This window comes from Oxyura jamaicensis, chromosome 1, assembly GCF_011077185.1.
Source record: "Oxyura jamaicensis isolate SHBP4307 breed ruddy duck chromosome 1, BPBGC_Ojam_1.0, whole genome shotgun sequence".
Taxonomy (NCBI): Eukaryota; Metazoa; Chordata; class Aves; order Anseriformes; family Anatidae; genus Oxyura; species Oxyura jamaicensis.
Window position 1 is genome coordinate 76,349,509 of NC_048893.1, and position 16,985 is coordinate 76,366,493.

The 16,985-nt window shown below is 39.7% G+C and overlaps 2 long non-coding RNA genes across 2 annotated transcripts in view; one reads left to right on the top strand and one right to left on the bottom strand.

The window, feature by feature from the left end:
* Positions 1-12,825, bottom strand: part of LOC118157390 — a 25,459-nt gene extending 12,634 nt beyond the window's left edge. The window contains exon 1 of the long non-coding RNA XR_004746625.1: positions 12,239-12,825. This is a non-coding gene — a long non-coding RNA (uncharacterized LOC118157390). The remainder of the gene's footprint in view (positions 1-12,238) is intronic.
* Positions 6,230-16,583, top strand: LOC118157401. Its single transcript, XR_004746627.1, has 3 exons — positions 6,230-6,241; positions 13,735-13,739; positions 16,398-16,583. It is a non-coding gene; the product is annotated as an uncharacterized LOC118157401 (long non-coding RNA).
* Positions 16,584-16,985: the final 402 nt, after the last annotated feature.

The following is a 16,985-nucleotide window of genomic DNA, read 5'->3' on the forward strand; positions in this document are numbered from 1 at the left end:
CCTTTCCTTTCCTTTCCTTTCCTTTCCTTTCCTTTCCTTTCCTTTCCAATACTGAAAAAGAAAAATGTAGGGAGAGGCAGAGACACACTCATTTGTCAGCTAAAATTGACAAATATCTCCTATTTCTTTTTGTTTGTTTTAAAATATGCTAGAAAAATGACAAATTTAGGAAATAAAGGAAAGGATAATATGACCTCATTTCAGCCAGCTCTACCTCTAAGATACTGAATACAGTGTAATACCAAACACTCCTTCAAAGCTGACATAAGGTCCTTTCCAAAGTCTGATATCTTGTTTGCTAAACTGTATAGCAGTTATCTACCTTTTTGCTACAGCTGGATCCAAAAAAAAAACAACCAACCAACAAACAAAAAAGCAATACTATCTGGTGAGGAAGGTTTCACTGTTGGAAAACAGTGATGGCTTATTTCTTCTAGTTACATTGGTTTATGTTCAAACATATATATTACATTAAGCATTACATTTGACTGATGAACACTGTAAAAAAAACATACCCATCCAGGAACTTCATCTAGTGCACAACAACTACTGCACTCTAACTGGTGGCAAGGAACACAACTCTCACTTCTTAAGGACAGTGTCCAACAGAGACTGGCTGTTGGTGCCCAGCCACTTCAGGGCCGCTCACACAGTTATGTGCACAAGCACAGGTTAAACGTTTCTGAATCTGTCCACTGAAGACAACAGAGGTTCCTCTCTGAAAAAAATGTATCTAACTTCATGGCAAGACAATAAGAAACCACTGAGAAGAAATTGGAGGAAAAAGATATGGCTGGAAAAGAGGAATGAGGAACCACTTCATTTTGTTCACATCCCTAGTGTGATTCTCTGTGATTCTTGGACAATTTAGTTGCTTTGGCAGATTTCAGTTTTCAAAAGGGGAACAAAACCTGAAATCATAGGGTTATTTGTTAATGTGTGCAAAGTGCTTTTAGCTAGAGGAAAATCTTGGCTGACACTACAGAAGCACAAAGGGACCATAATAAACCCAAGTTGACTGCTCAGGGTTCCCCTGCTGCGACACCATCTCTAGCAGGTGCAGGTGGCTCTTGTTCACACCGTTGCCCCCTGGCATTGACAAAATGCTGCCTGGGGAATTTCTGGTGCATTACTGCATTCAAGCAGTTGGCGCAGAGAGACTCTGTAATGTCTCGGATGCAGAACAAGCCACCAACAGCTCCAGGTAACTTGCAAGCATGGCAGTGGCACAGAGGCACCTCTGTCCTCAGACTCCGGTTGACTGCAGTCAGACAAACCTGCAGGGCTGGAGTCAAAAGGCAGAAATTTTTAAGTGCTGTAGTCAGACATAGTTCTGTATCACTGCAGCAGAGGAGTCCAAGTTCATCTCTACTGGATCTGTGGTAGAGGTCCTTTGTATTTCATATGGAGGGAGGGTAAAGGTTTTAGTCACAAGACCCTTTAAAGTTGCTGTGGCCACAGGAAAATGAGAAGTTTAAATGAAGGCCAACAGGAAAAGCGAAGTGTGGCATGTTTTGTTGCTGATTCTAAGCCAATGAAGATTGGGAACAACAGTTCTATACAAAGGAGTATTTATATCAACGAACGCGTAATTTTAAATTTCCTGCATGAGTCACTTTTTTGGTATCTTTTCGTCCTGTCTCTTTGTCACTCTCCAGTGGACTGAAAAACATAAGCATGATCATGTTAAAAATATTTTTTTCCTTTTTAAGGAAATCCTAACAAATCTGGATCCCTACAAAGCACCACCATGGCTCACCACTAGCATGCCAGCCACCAAGAGCTGAAGCTGACAGGTCACGCTAAGAAATGGGTGTGTAACTAATCTGGGGGTATGGAAAATAAGGGACTTACTAGCTCTGAAAAATGTTTTAACTGAATACACTCACCCTGACCTAAAGGTGCCACCTTTAGGAACATTTCATGGTTTTAAACACAGAACTGTTGAACATCCAAAAACACCAACCTTACTGTAACAGGAATGGCACAAGTTCTCTGAAAACCAGCCTCTATACCGCATCAGTCTCTGCACCCACACAACACTTGGTTTCCCTCTGAATACTGATCGCAGACAGAGCAGCACCCAGGGGACGTCTGTGATGCCTCTCCTGTGAGGAAGGAGCCTCAAGAGAGTACTTCTGGCAGGCAAGCAATGCATAACAGTCCAGGCAAACCAATCTTTCCTCTTTATCCACAGAGAACACCTCTACATCAAGGTGTTATATTCACCCCCCAGAAAACCCACAGAGAATTCATGTGCTTAGGGTTAATGGTTTTTCTAAAAAAATCAGGATCCCTGCCTTGCAATACAATGAAAATGCATGTTTTTCTTCTTAAACACATTTTAACTTTTGTGTGCATGTGTGAAAAGAGCCCAATATTAAGCCTGAGTTATTTAAGCAATATTGGAAATGCCCCTGCCCTTTTGTTAATTTGCTTGGCTTGGTGCACACATGGCATTTGTTTTATATCATGTGTGAAACTTGCTTCTTTAAAAAGTCTGCAGGTTTCAAATTCATTCCCTTTTGATAGATGTACTGTATGTACTGTTAGGTTTTAAAAAAAGTTACAGGTGGCTGCTATTTTTCCCAATTCATTCCACAAAAGTACCTTTATTAAAAGAAGCCCTTAATGAAAAGTAGAGCTACTGTATGTGCGGTTGCAAAGATCTCTCATGGAAATATTTGGTGTTTACATTTTGCTGAACTATTTATACTGTGGACATATACTACACTAAAGGCTCTCTTTTCCCTGCATAATAGAAATCCTTGTGACTGGATTCTATATACTTAGTACGGTTTACATTTTTTATCCAGCCTTACCACATTTTATTCCACCCTGCATTATGCACAACTTTGTGAGTCTTTAACAGTGCTGTATAATAGCAACACCTTCTGGAAGCAAGGAGACACTAGAGAATCATTTCTGCCTCGTGCAGCTTGTTGCACTCACCAGTCAGAGTGCATTGCAAACAATGCAGAAGTTCGGAATAATAATTAGGATACATCACTAACTGTGTGTGCATTTATTGCTTCATTTAGCATTAACTGAAAACTTTTTTTTTTTGAATGTCTTTCAGAGTTGTTTTTTTTTGCTCAGAGTGCTTTTAACAGTTAAACGATATTTTAATTACACTGGATTTATGGGTCTAAGTCTCTGCTCTATGCACCCTTTGGCTAACGATATGAAAAAGCATGGGAGCGCTCAGCTGCTCAGTGGCAGCAGCCACCTCTTCTCCCCCTCAAAACAGCATTAACCACCAGCACCAAGAGCAGCCTTTCTAAACCCTCTGCCTGCAGCAGGGCTCCCAAAGCCACAGGCAGGCAACCAAAGGGCAATGGCCTACATTTACCATCAGCTGAGTGCCTGACAGTCTCACAATCTTAGATGTGTACCACAGCCTTTCTAGTGTCTTTATAAAAAAAATCTGACAATGAAGAGTCTTTAAGGTCTTTGGCATTGGAGCTTCTAAGTTTTTGCCAAAGAGGACAAGGGATCACTGTTGCTACAAGACAGTTTTGTGAGCACAGATAGGAAAAAGTGGGTTGATGGCAGGAAGACTCCTTTAACTCTCTCTAACTTCAGTCTCTAGCAATATTTTCTCTTGCAAAGTACTTCAGAGAGCTAACTTGTAATAATAATAACAATATTTCTAACTAGATCTTTGAACAGAGATGCAAACAATCATTTTTCACACCACTGTTAGAAGGTGAGTGCAATTAGAGGAACAGAGAGAACTGAAGTCCTGGGTGAAATAATTTATTGAGGGGCAAGAGGCTAGGGCAAGAGCAGAGTGCGGCTCTGGCTTCCACCTTCAGTTCTCTAGGGGTACACATTTCAAGCACTGGATTCACTCTGTGTTGCTCTGATGGTGCCAAAGTGGTGAACAGCCACATTTTAAAGCAGTAGGCATTATTTAGGAGGAGAATTATTAGGTCCTGAAGCATTTAGTTGGCTGGAAAGATGCAGGAATGAGTCCAGATGAGCCTCATAAACCTGGATGATTTTCCTCACACGAGGCAAGTCACATTCTGAATGCCTGGGCAGCAAAAGTGGATGCTTTTCTTCCTGATGTGCTACTGGATATAGAGTCAGAACTGACAAATGTTGATGATTTTGCAAAATTATTACAAGGTTTCTATTTTTGCTTTTCATTTTCAAAGTACAAGCACCAGGGAAGCAAAAGTGCTTCCCTAGTATCAACAGGTATGCCTCTGAGCAAAATTATAGAATCACAGAACTGTTTGGGTTGAAAGGGACATTAAGGAGCATCTAGTCCCAGACCCCTGCCATGGGCCAGTTTGCTCAAAGCCCAGTCCAGACTGACCTTGAACTGTGTCTCCGTATCTTACGTGCCTCATCCAGGTCCTTGGTCAGGATTTTAAAATGGGGGCTTTTCCTTTTCTTTCTGCACACCCTTACTTGTGTTGTCTCCAGCAGTGCCAGCCCCTGCCCTCCTAATAAAGAAGGCAGCATACCACAAGGTGTGCATGCAATGCAGCCATCATGCACAAGATATTCTAACTTTGTTCACTCCATTGTGTAAAACAGCTCTGAGGAGAAGCTTTCTGAGAAATGTAGAACAAGATTAACCATCATAGGGAAAAGAAAGAAAAAAAAAAAAAAAAGAAAAAAAAAGTCATGGTGTTAGGTGTGTCCATGAGGGAAAACCTGTTCAGGAAAACAAGTTTGTGAGCAGTCCTTGAGATATGTGTCTCTGTCAAAGCACTTGAGGGGTAACAATACGCACTGCCTAACAGCAAGCGATACATTCCCCTTCCAATGAATCAGGGCAAATACCTCCTCTCCCCATTCCACTCCTCACTAAGTAACATCACATCTGCACTTTAAAAAGCAGGGATCTCAGACTGGATCCTGCATGTGGGCAGGTTGAGCATCATTAAGAAAGCCTTGAGGGGGCTGCAGGCAGCAGCCCAGCTTGGCCAGGTGAGGATAGCTAACTGAGCAGTATAGAGAAGGCCATACTGCACCAGCAGCAGCTCCAGCTCCCAGCAGGACAACCTCTTTTCCTATGAATCTCATTTCCAGAGCACGACGCATGAGAGTAAATTGCTATTGCAATAATCTGTCCTGTCCTTTTCTTCACCTGTACCTGTCCCATCCAGGATGCTGGACGATCACACAAATGAAAAAACAGTGCAATTAAAACTGCAAGCACTGAGCCCCACACTGTGGAGATGTTCCCTGCTACCACCAGAAAAGGATCACAAAATTCAGTAAGGGAAACCTTTCTTTCTGCTTCATGCAATTATGCCCTCTTCCCCACACCTGTAAGCACCAAGGGCTATGGGGTGATGAGCCAGCAGGCCTGTAGGAAAGTTTCTGAAGCCCTTCCCTCTGGTCCTGCCAGCACAGTCTTGTGTCCTGACCCAGCCAGCATGAGGATCGCAATAGCTGTTCTCAAGAATTTGCAAAATTGTTCTCCAGTTCCTGGCTCCTTCCCTTTGACTATCTTGGCAGCCTGTTCTGGCAGCCAGACTATCTCACCTAAGACTTCTCCAGCTGGTGAAGCATCTTGGCGTTCCTGCCTCTCTATGCCCACACACTTTCATCAACTTCAGCAGTAACCCTTTTAAGTGTTATCTTGCAGGCCTAATTACTTCAAATACGTTTTCTGGCTGACAGTGTTGGACAGGTGGAAATTTAGCGCCATCTATTGCTAACTAATAAAACACTGGTTTGGTAAGAAAGCGAGACAGGCCCTTTCCTGACAGGAGCTTTGGCTGTAGGATTTGAGCAATCCAGCCAGAGCATCTGTGTCTGCAAGGAGCTCTTCTGCTTTCAGCTAATGAGTAAAGCCTTGCAGTTTTCCGGAGAAGACATTTATAGTTCTGGGGTATGACCCTAGCAAATTTATTCAATCTGGAACTACTATGAGAACCAGCTTTCTTGAAAGATTTCTAAAATTTCTTAATTAAAACTCATCCTGAAATACTATGACATTCATTTTGCTCTCACCCTGTTATCCCACTTGTACTTTGGTAACAATCCTTTGCACTGTACATCTACCACAGACAAAAAGTAAGCCCAGACTCTGCACATTTTGTAGGCCCAAGCCCTTGGCAAATGAAGAGAAAGAAGTGAGTAGTCCCCTAAGGTCAGCTGCAGTCAAGGCACACCCCAAACACCTGGGACAGAGTCAAAGTGGTCAGCATTGCTGGCTGGTTAATGAAACTGAAGGTTATATTCTTGTCAAAGATTTTGGGACTTTTACTTGTGTGTGATTTACAAATGTATATCCACAAGACAAGAATCCTGAAAAATCCTATTGAAAAACAAGGTCTAGAGAGTAGGGTGTGCTGATTTGCATAGCAAGAGCAGAGGCTGGGTCTTTGCACAGCCCCATAACATCCAAATACATCTGAACTGATGTGTGTTAGCTGCGTGACGTTAGCCCAAAGTTACAATGCTGCTAATCTCTGTTTTTTACTGAAATCAAGTAATCATAGTGCAATATTTTTCACACACACACACACACACACAAAAGTAAAGACTTTTCACAGTAATGACAATTCAAGTCAGTGGAATGGATGGGTAGACATTTGAAAACACTAAACCAGGGTGCTGCTACAGGTAACCTGCAAAGACTGGAATTGTGTTGTCTGACTCTGCAATGACTCCAATAGACACAGCAGCAAAGATTCCTTAGAAATGGAGAGGTGAGGGATGACAAATTGCTGGATCAACACTACTTCAAAATACCTACAGCCATGAAGTAGGGACCTCTTAACATTGTTAGAAAAAAATACCTGTTAGAGAGTAAACAGCTACTTATGTTTTATTGCAAGCTCCACAATACCTATACTTTTTAAAAAGCTCCACATGCTGTAGACAAGAAAGATTTATTTTTAAACATAATTTTTAGCACATCTGATGGGGAGAAAAAGGTGGAATATGCACATCAGGCAGTTTAAAAACTTGGAAGCCAAGAAAGGGGAATCCAAATGTTTAGTTTATTTTGCAAATTATGCTTGGGTTTTTAAGGTTGTGTCAAAAGGTTGTAAGACCTGACTTGTGATTTTGTGTTAGGCTACACTACTGATCCTTGAAAGCCAGCATAAACCTTGCAGTCAGCATGCTAATGACTTCCTGGTTTTTGTAAATGAATGAAAACTTATTCTGTCAGAAGCTGTTCTTCCTCACAAAGAAACTGAAGGGTGAACATGAAATTAAAATGAGAATCAAGTAACCCAAATCCAGGCGTGTTCTACTTAAGACTGCAATTCCATCACCTTAATATACTGTGTGGCCACATGACCATTCCCTCACCTCTCTAGGCAACAAGCATGGAGAGTTTAGGAGTATAACATTGTCCTATGTATGCCAAGGGCATCCTCTCACCAGGAGAATGTAGCTAAACAGACCATAATAAAGACTGACAGGTGAATGGCAGGCTGAAATTCAAACAGCAAATAATTAAAAAAATACTTTACTCTGAATATGAATGCTACTGGTTATGATCTGGGGCATATTAATGGAAAAGTAGAGAATGTGATGCAAGACTCTAAACTTGTAAGGAAACAGGAACCTCTTTAACTTTTGGTTAGCCCTGAAGAGGTCAGGCAGTTGGACTTGATGGTCTTTGGAAGAAGAACTGAAATATTTTATTCTAAGTAATGGAATAATGATGATTGCAGTCCATTCTTCAGTAGGTTCTCCCAAATGTTCTCTTTTGTACATTGTTTCAGCATAAGAGGAATTTTCTTTCAGTTTTTGTTTGATTTGGAGGAAACAGTCCTAAATTTTTAAAATAAGTATAAAAGGGATTAATACTGTTGTGTTTGTTGGCAGGATGGATATAGATGGTTTCATGTTTAAATACACATTCTACTTCTGTTCTCTATATTTGTTTTTACTTTCTTTTTTTTTGAGTCAGGGTGCTGGATGACAGGGTAAAGGGGGAATGTTATTTTGTCTGTAGGATTGAGATATTTTTTCCTGCACAAGACTTAAAGCCACAAAGGTAACTGGAACAAGATCTAATTTCCCAATCCAATGACAAATTTCACCATTTTCCAAAAAAAAAAAAAAAAAAAAAAAAAAGGTTATGGGTGAGAGTAAAAATTGTTACAGATTATCTCCTTGAGACGACAATACACAAATCTGCTCCTATAAATAGTGTGGTAGAAGCAGCTACAGGTGAAGAAGGGGCATTCTTGTTTAAAACAAATCACAGCACATTACAAAAGCTCTGCAAAAGACTGTTCTAACTCATGCAAGCTCCCAGGACTGTAAAGAAAAACACCAAAGATCTAAGTCTCCTGGGATCAGTAAGTTCAAAGGCAATCTGTTCTTCTTGAACTATGAGAGTCCTGTGAAACTATGACTCTGTTCCAAACTTCTGCTAACAGCAATGCCAGCTAGGAGCATGGAGAATTGTGATTTCCCCAGAAGAGCTGTGCCAGCCAAAGCCCCAAATGGCTCCGTTGTTCTAGCAAAAATGTGATTTTCCTGGTATAGCTTTTCCTGTTTGGGGCTGTGGCCAGGTATGGTCTTATTACAGAAGCAAAAAATGAAGATTCACAGTAGAGCTGCAGCTGTATGTCTGCACTGATAAAAGGCACCTAAACATAGACATAAGAGCACAGTATATCAGACAGGTTGTAAGCCAGCTTGGAGGTCGAGTATGTATAGCATGTCTAAAAACCCACTGCTACCTCACAGAGGCTTTACTGTTCTCTTTCACAGTGTTGTGTTTACTCAGATGAAGCTATCGCAAACAGAAAACATGCAGGGCTTTTTTATTTTTTATTTTTTTCCCTTTTTTCTTTTTAGCATGAAAATCAATATCACTTCTTGCATCCCCTACTGTTTCCAGAGAAGCAAGAAGCTGCACATCTCTCTCGATGGACATCCTTCTTCAGGGAGGAAGAAAAATCCAGCCATACATCTTAAGTTAAAATAATAATTTGCCTGGAAAGTTAGAATTGTGATGAAGAGTTATTCCACCAGTGGAAATTGGAGGGGTCACAGCCTGATTGCTGGAGACAAGACAGGTTTTAGGCACAAAGCTAAATGAAGAGACGTTGGGAGGTCTGTGTTTTATCAGGGAATGAATGTTTCTGCAGTTTAGGCATTTGAAAATCAGATTAACCTGGAAGAGCCAAAGCAGGAATATGCTACAGACATGAACATAACAGATACTGACTGCTGGGATTCCAGGGCAGATGTCAGCCCTCACTTGTGCAGTGGAGGCCACGGAAGAGTCTTTTTAGTAATAGGTGCTTCACTTTTTTAAACAAACAAACAAACAAACAAAAACAACACAGTACTACAGAGTGAGTTTAAATAGCAAAAATAGTTCACTTGTGGGCAGAAAGGAAGAGGCCAAGCATGGGTCTTACTTCCTATGTCTCAGCCATCTTACCTCATCTTGTACACCCAAAGACTATCTGGTCAGCTAAATAAACGTGATGCCAGAAGGCAGCTACAGAATAGCCTCCTTGTGAAGGGCACTCTCCTGCAGGTACAGAAAGCAGAGGCAGCCTGACCGCATCCTGCCCTGGCCAGATAACAGTGCTCGATTCTTCACTAACAGACAGACACCAAAGGGCTCTTGCAGCTATGGACAGCACAAGCAGACAGGCAATTTTGGAGCAGAAATGTCTTGGGTAAGTCACTGAACTGCAACTTAAGTCCATCTTTTCTCTCCTAAGCAACAGCAATGTGTTCGCCCCCCCCCACCCCCCCCTTGGGTGAAGATCACAAAAATAAACACAGTAAATGTTTCAAGTCTCAACTGTGTGGATTCTTTTACTCTATCCTGGTTAATAACATAAAATAACTTTATGCTTGCAGAACAGCTGGTCCTCTATTAAGAAAACTATATATGCAAAAAAAATAAGATAAAAAAAAATGGCCAATGAACAAGTAGGCACAGAAAGACATTCCTCTTGCAACCTGCCCCCCTCCTCTGAGGTCCAAGTTATATTTGGTCTACATGAAAAACAGAAAAGGGCTTAAATTTCAAGTGACCAAGCACCCTTTTGCAAAAATATAGCACTGTGCCTAGATGTCTCTTGTTGGTATAAATACTTCGCTTTTGAACACCCATAACCCCTTGGGATCCAGAGCAGAGCATTTAGGTGATGCAAATTCTTCCAAGGTTAGTGAAAATTAGCTGGATGTTTATTTGTTTAAACCCGATCTGTACCATAGACTGACAAGGTTTGGAATTATACAAGGTTTGGCCATGAATAAGCTTGGTTTTCTTGCATTTAAATGTCACTGTCAGCTGTAGGCAATGTTCCAACTTGTGAAGTTTCACTGAAACTGGAAGCAACACTAAGCTTGGCAGAAATGTGATTGTGAGGTTTAATTGAAAGAGTAAGCATGCTATTACAAATTAATGTGGAGAAGGCAGCCATGGTGGAATCTGTCTTCGGTTCCATATGGCCCTCCATTGCTCATTGATCATGCAGCCTGTTCTTCTGCATTTATCCTCACAGGAGTCTCTCAGCTTGCCGAGAACTATTATCCCCATTTTACAGCTGGAAAATAGGAGCTAAGAGAGCTACCTGCTTTGCTCAAAGGCACTGAAAGTAATTGATGAAGGCTAACTGCTAATCTTCTCTTCCTTTTCAGATTGCTTATAATTTTCCCCTAATGAAAATCACTTATCTGATAAACTTATATTATGCACTGCAGAAGAAACCAAGAGAAGCAGTATATTTTAAAAATAAATTGTTAAAAGCCAACAAGGTTTTAGCAATTTACTATAATTGCAGTTTGATTTTCAGTTTTCCCATGAAAGATCTCAAACTTATCATCTTAAGACTGAATGAAGCAGTAATTGTTAAAATATACTCAGTTGATTACTGGTGATCTGTGGCTCATAATTTTCCTTCCCCCCGCCCCCCCCCCCCCTTTCTTTTTTTTTTTTTTTTTTTGTGTTATGAAAACCATACATTTTTTTCTGGCTGCGAACTTTACACAAACCAAAAATTACAAAATTATTTTTCCTTACAGCATTTTTTTTATCAGAGAGAAAGCAACAACAACAGTTAAAGCAGGTTAAACATCTCTACAGCAGAGGAATTCTGCCCTGTCCTTCATAGATGACTTGATGATAGTCTCACTGGGTCAAACATTGCTGGTTCTTCCTCCTGTTGCTTAAATCATAGTAACAGATAATAAAGCCTTGCTCATGTTACTCTCTCTTTCCAGGAAGAAGTTGCCACAAAGAGGCTGAAAGTTCTGGCAGAGATCTATGCATGCTCAGAAAACAAATTTTGTGTTTAAATATGTTCCTATCCTGTAAAATTTGGGGAATTTCTATAAAGCTTTTCCTGAACTTTGGCCGTATTGACATCTGTCTTAGCTGCTGATTTGATAGTGTCCTAGTATTAAGAAAGCTTTCCAGTATTGCACATATGCAAAAATGGGGAAAGAGTGCAAATGTTCTTTTTTTTTTTTTTTTTTTTTTTTTTTTTTTTTTGGTGGAATGTGAAATGAAATGTGGAATAAGTTCTCATTTGTGCCTTGTTTGCATGTGGCAGCATGTAGACTAGCAAAGGGAATCCTTCCAATGGACTCCGAGAGTTAAGCAGCTGTAAGAGGACCAAGCTCTTAAGTTTCCCCTTAGCAGAGGTAAGGTAGAAACACAGCAGCACTGATCTTTCAAAGACAGAGCACCTATCTGACCTAAAAAAAAAAAAAAAAAAAAAAAAAAATCTACTGATTGGTTATGCTTCATATGCATAATGCCAGTAGCAGTTGCAAGGCTTTCATGCATATACTGTTAAATAAAACTGCCTATGCTAATACACTGCAGTCTGGTCTCTGAAGTAAAAATAAATAAAATAAAATGATGCTTTGCCTCTTTGGAGGTCATATTGCACAAGGGTGAAAGTAGACAGCATTTAGGGTCTCACCAGATTCTTTCCACGACTGTGAAGAACAGGCAATGAGTTAGGTAATACTATCTCTTTACCTTGTTTATTTGTTAAAAAAAACATATATCATATATGTTCATATATCAGGAATATAATTGGACTAAACCGCTAAAAGGTAGGTTCCTCATGCAAGAATCCTTCAGTGTGCCATGTAAATAAATCTTACATTCACAAAAATGTGATTGCTCCTTCAGAAAACAACAGACAATACTATGTTTCTCTGCTTTCCACCCTAACACACACACGGGCAACAAATTGTGAGATCTGAAATGCCCTTGGCACAGCCACTGATAAATCTGAAGATCTTCGGATTAATGACACACCTGATAGCAGCTATTAGTACTTCCCAGCCCAACACTATCACCACTAGTAGATGAAGATACCAAAATAGACCAAGAGAAAATGCAATTTATCTCAGTAAAGCAATTTACCATAGATAAGTAACTCTTTTCTCACCTATACAATACCCATAATGACTTTGCAATCTTGCATAATGGAAGATTGCCACCACGTGATAACTAAGTAAATATTTTGATACAACAAGATCAGGACAGACAGGGTCTCTCCTCGACTGACATTGCCCCTTTTGGAGGGAGAACCCTCTGTAAAAAAAACTGATTGGCTGCTGGGATTAGGAAGGTTTGCTAACCTTGAATTTAGCTCAAGCACAACAGTTTTTCCTCAAGAGCCATAAAAATATTCCATCTTGCAAGGGAATGGCAAAGGAAGCACGTGCTATGGGTGATACTTACTGGAAGATAATTGAGAGATGTCATTTTCCTGACAGGAATACAAGCAGCTGACAAACCACTCAGGTTTTCTGTTCTTTACATGATGTAAGGACATAGTTTGTGGCAGAGGAAGGCAGTGATGTTAAGTTTACAAGCACTTGGGAGAAAAATGAGTCTTAGCTGGTGGGATCCAGAGCAATGGGGTGGTCAGGGACCCATCCCCAGAGGTAGAAGATACTAGTAGCAGTAGTAGTAGCTGTGCTGTAGTCAGAGCTGTGGCATTTTTCTTACTTCAAATTTTCAGGCACTGAGATTTACTAAAAAGATTTAAGTATTTTTCACTGTCTTTGTTCTAATCAGTTTTCAGCCATACCTTTATGATGAAGATACAAAATTTTCCAGACTTTTGTTTCTTTTCTAACCTCAGACCTCACAGTAAGTCAAACATTACAGTCTTTGCTCAGGCATAAGGATTGCATGAGCTAAAGGAAGAAAAAAAATGAATACAGAATTCATTAATGACTTAAGCAAGGTCTAGTGCATATAAATTCAAGAGCCATAATAAAAGTGGCTTGCACCTGGGAGATACTCAAATCCTAACATTTCATATGGATATGACTTCTTAACAGGCTTAGTCCCTTAAAAACTGCTACCACTAAAAGGGCAATCCTCCTCTTCCCACACATGGGCTCTGTGTACGTCTTTCTTTCTGTGGTCAAATAGCGATCTGGTCTCTCTGAGACTACTTTAGTGCCAAGAGAAGAGTGGTGATCAAGCAGCAGGAAATAGCAAGAGCAAAGCTATTCTCTTCATTAGCAGCTCAGAACATGAAAGTCACCTCAGTTAGGGTGTGAGGCAGTACCAGATGAACAGAAAAATGTTCCCTCTGGCTTTGCTTGGTGTTGGTTTATGTACATTTCACTAAAAGGCAAGTCAGTCAAGTCTTTGTTTTCTTCTTAAGTGCAACACCAGATGAATTTCATCCCTTTTAAAAGTGAGAGTCAGTACAGCCCTAGCTCTTGTATAGGTGATAGTGTCTCTGGTAGTGGCAGCCTCCTAGTATGTATTTACTTTGTATATCTACCCAGGACAGGTTTAAAGTCACCTCCCTCACACATACATGCCTGCAAAAGCACATGCTTCCATACTGCTACGCAGCTACAGCTGCACAGTCACCATCTAGACCAGGGTTCTACCTACACCTGTCTTCTGGCAGACCTAGAAGGATCATTAAATATCTTCTGTGTACAGAAGATGAAAGACCTGTGTGCCAAGCATTTACAAAACACCTGTATCATTGGTGTTATCAAATCAGTATCAACCTGATCAGTCTTTTGTTCTGAAGACATTCTTCTGTAGACCATGAATATGCATATTTGCTTTAGACATGTAATTGTTATTTCACTCAGAATATAACTTTAAATATTTCATTATTAAGTCCCTTTGATATATAAGTATCTAAAATTAAAGAGTGGATGTATTTTACACAGTCTGTAGTTAGGACTGACCCATTTAAAACATTTGTTTTTCTGCTTATCCTTTAAAGTCAGGTATTTATCCCACAAACACAGAGTTTAGTTAGGATATTTTTCTTGTACAGGAATTCTCTTCAACTCCATCTAACAAACAAACAAACAAAAAGTTGGCTTATACTTTACATCATAGTAAAGAGTAAATGTGAGTGTAAATGTACTGAGTGTAAATTAACCAGCTGAAACTTTGAAAATAATTGTTCTATGAGCGAGTTTTAAAGTTTATATCATAAAACAAAAGTTGTCTAAAGTAGTTCTGAAATCACATAATCTCATCAGAATCACCATAGTGATGACACAATAACAGAACACTGAGCAAAAGGAAGGAGAAAAAAAAGCAATCCCCCAAATCATTTATTTATCCTTAAAAATGGCCTATTTCTTACATTGACTGACCTTGTTGGAATCTCCAGCCTGGTTTCTTTTGTCCTGTTCTGTATGTACAGAATGCATTATTTTTGCTTTTGCTTCATCTTCCCTCTGTAATATTTTAAAAACTATTTTTGTCACATCAGCTTTACAAGGCTGTATCACAGATCATAATCCTTGGAATAGATACACTCCATCCCAAGAACACAGTGGTGTTGGTGGTATTGCTACAAGTGCTTTATTAAATGAAACTATTGCTAGTTACTTGAATGTTTCAAAAGGGAGGGAAAAAAGGGGGTCTTCCAAGTTTTACTTAAAGGCACAGGTCTGTCCATGTCTGCAGCCCACTCAGCCCTTGCAGGATGAGTCCTCAAATTATAACTACTTGGGATAAATGAGTTTTGAAAGCTTACTAAAGCTCAAGCTTACAGTTGCAAAAGACTCCCTTAGGATGAAAGTGGAGAGGTCAAAAACACAGGAATAGTTTGATTCTGACATGTTAGGTTTCCTTCACCAGCAGCAATTAACAACTCTTAATACTTACCTGTCTACAACTTCTTTAAAGTGTCCTGTACCCCTGCAAGCCTTCTCTGAAATCACTGAAAGCCAACCAGATGGAAAATTTACCCTGATGTGTACTTTACCACAGCACGGATCTGTCTTACCTTTAATCAAAGTATTCCCTGCACTGAAAAAGGGGAATACGTCAAGTATTTTTGTAAATATAGCTACTACACATGGGAAATGTCAAGATTTTAATGACACTCACTTTCCAGTGCTTTCCATCTTCAAAGGGCTTCCCACTGGCTGACGTGCTTTAGAGTAATGACTACTCAAATGTGCCCTGTGAAGTAAGTGCACAAAGTATAACGTTGTTTTCTGGCTTCTCTCTGTTGAATTCATCACCCCAAACCCCTTAGAACTGGAGGCTGTATTCAATCACTGCTACATAGTCCTGACATGTTATAAGCTGTTTCATGACAACATGGCTAGCAGGTAAGTAGTTTTGCTGCTTGATTTGTCCAGCATTTTACTGTAGTGAAACAACCATCTCAACCTCCATGCTTGGCAGGGCAGATGCATGCCTACCATTGGTAAGGCCTCATTCTTCCCTTTGTTATGAGTACCATACCTGTGGACTTCGGTAGAAACCAGAAGGCAGAATATAGGCTTTGCATTTTGACCATAGATGTAGCTTATCTCTCACCCCTTGCATGGTATTCAGCTGTTCTTAAATGCCACACTTTGTTCAGTAGTTCTTCTTTCTTTCAAGCCAGTCTTCAAGAAAATATTTCATAGCAGCTCCCATCTATGGGATAATTATGCTTAGTTAGCTGTACTCAATAGTGATGATTTCATAACATGCTACAAACAGGTACCCATTAAATTCCTTTATTAGAGACAGAAACATTGCATAATTACAGATTTGATGAGGAAAACTGCAAATTGTATAGACTGTTTCTACTGCCAGCAAAATAGTTATTACAGGATTTATAGACATACAAATATAAAGTGTTTCTTTCATGCCAGATGGTCTGTACGTAACAATGCCATTAGAAGCACAATTAAATGCTCCTACAAAACCTTTAGAGAAGAATGAGGTAGAGTTTCCTTTAGTTGATCCAGTATTTTTTTTTTTCACACATCTGTCCTTTACTGCATTTATATGCTCAGATGCCTGTAAAATACCCTGTTAACTTTAACATTTAAGACAACAGAGACCCTTCAGAGGTGTTTACTTCTCACTCTTAAGTTGCTGATTTCCCACTGCTACAATTCCAAGAACTACTACTGCAGCCTTCTAAATGCCTTGAAGGTCAGGTAGATTAGGATATCTGTCTTTCCAAAAGAAATTGTTTGCAAATAGCTTTAGATAAAACTCCTACTTGTCTCCATCATGGCAAAGAACCTTCTGTCAATCTTTAATGTGGTGGCCAGGTTAAATTCCAAACCATTTTCCCAGGAGATGGAGGGAATAGATTCACTCTTTGTCAATATTCTTGACTATTGAGTAGAATTAATGACATACTGGTGTCCTACTTGCAGTTCTTTTCAGCTACTGGACCGTTAGAAAACGAATAGAATTTATGGGAGCAAAACAGGCCATTGACATGTAGAAAAGTTTCTCAATTTTAGATGGTCTGGATCACTACTGTTTTTTTTTTTTGTTTGTTTGTTTGTTTTTAATCTATTATTTTACGTTTTCATTACATATATAAATGTGTTGCAGGTTTTAACTCAGCTACTAGGGCTAAAATTATGATGAATGTAGGCACAGGTGTAGGCATTTAAGCAATCGAGTAGGAGCATTCATAAATAGCAATCTACCATGCTACTAGACATTTGGTATAGCTGGGTTGTCACTACTTTGGACTGAACGAGAATGGTAATGATCTTCTGAACTGTTGTCTTGACTGAAGTAAGGAGATGGGCAATTT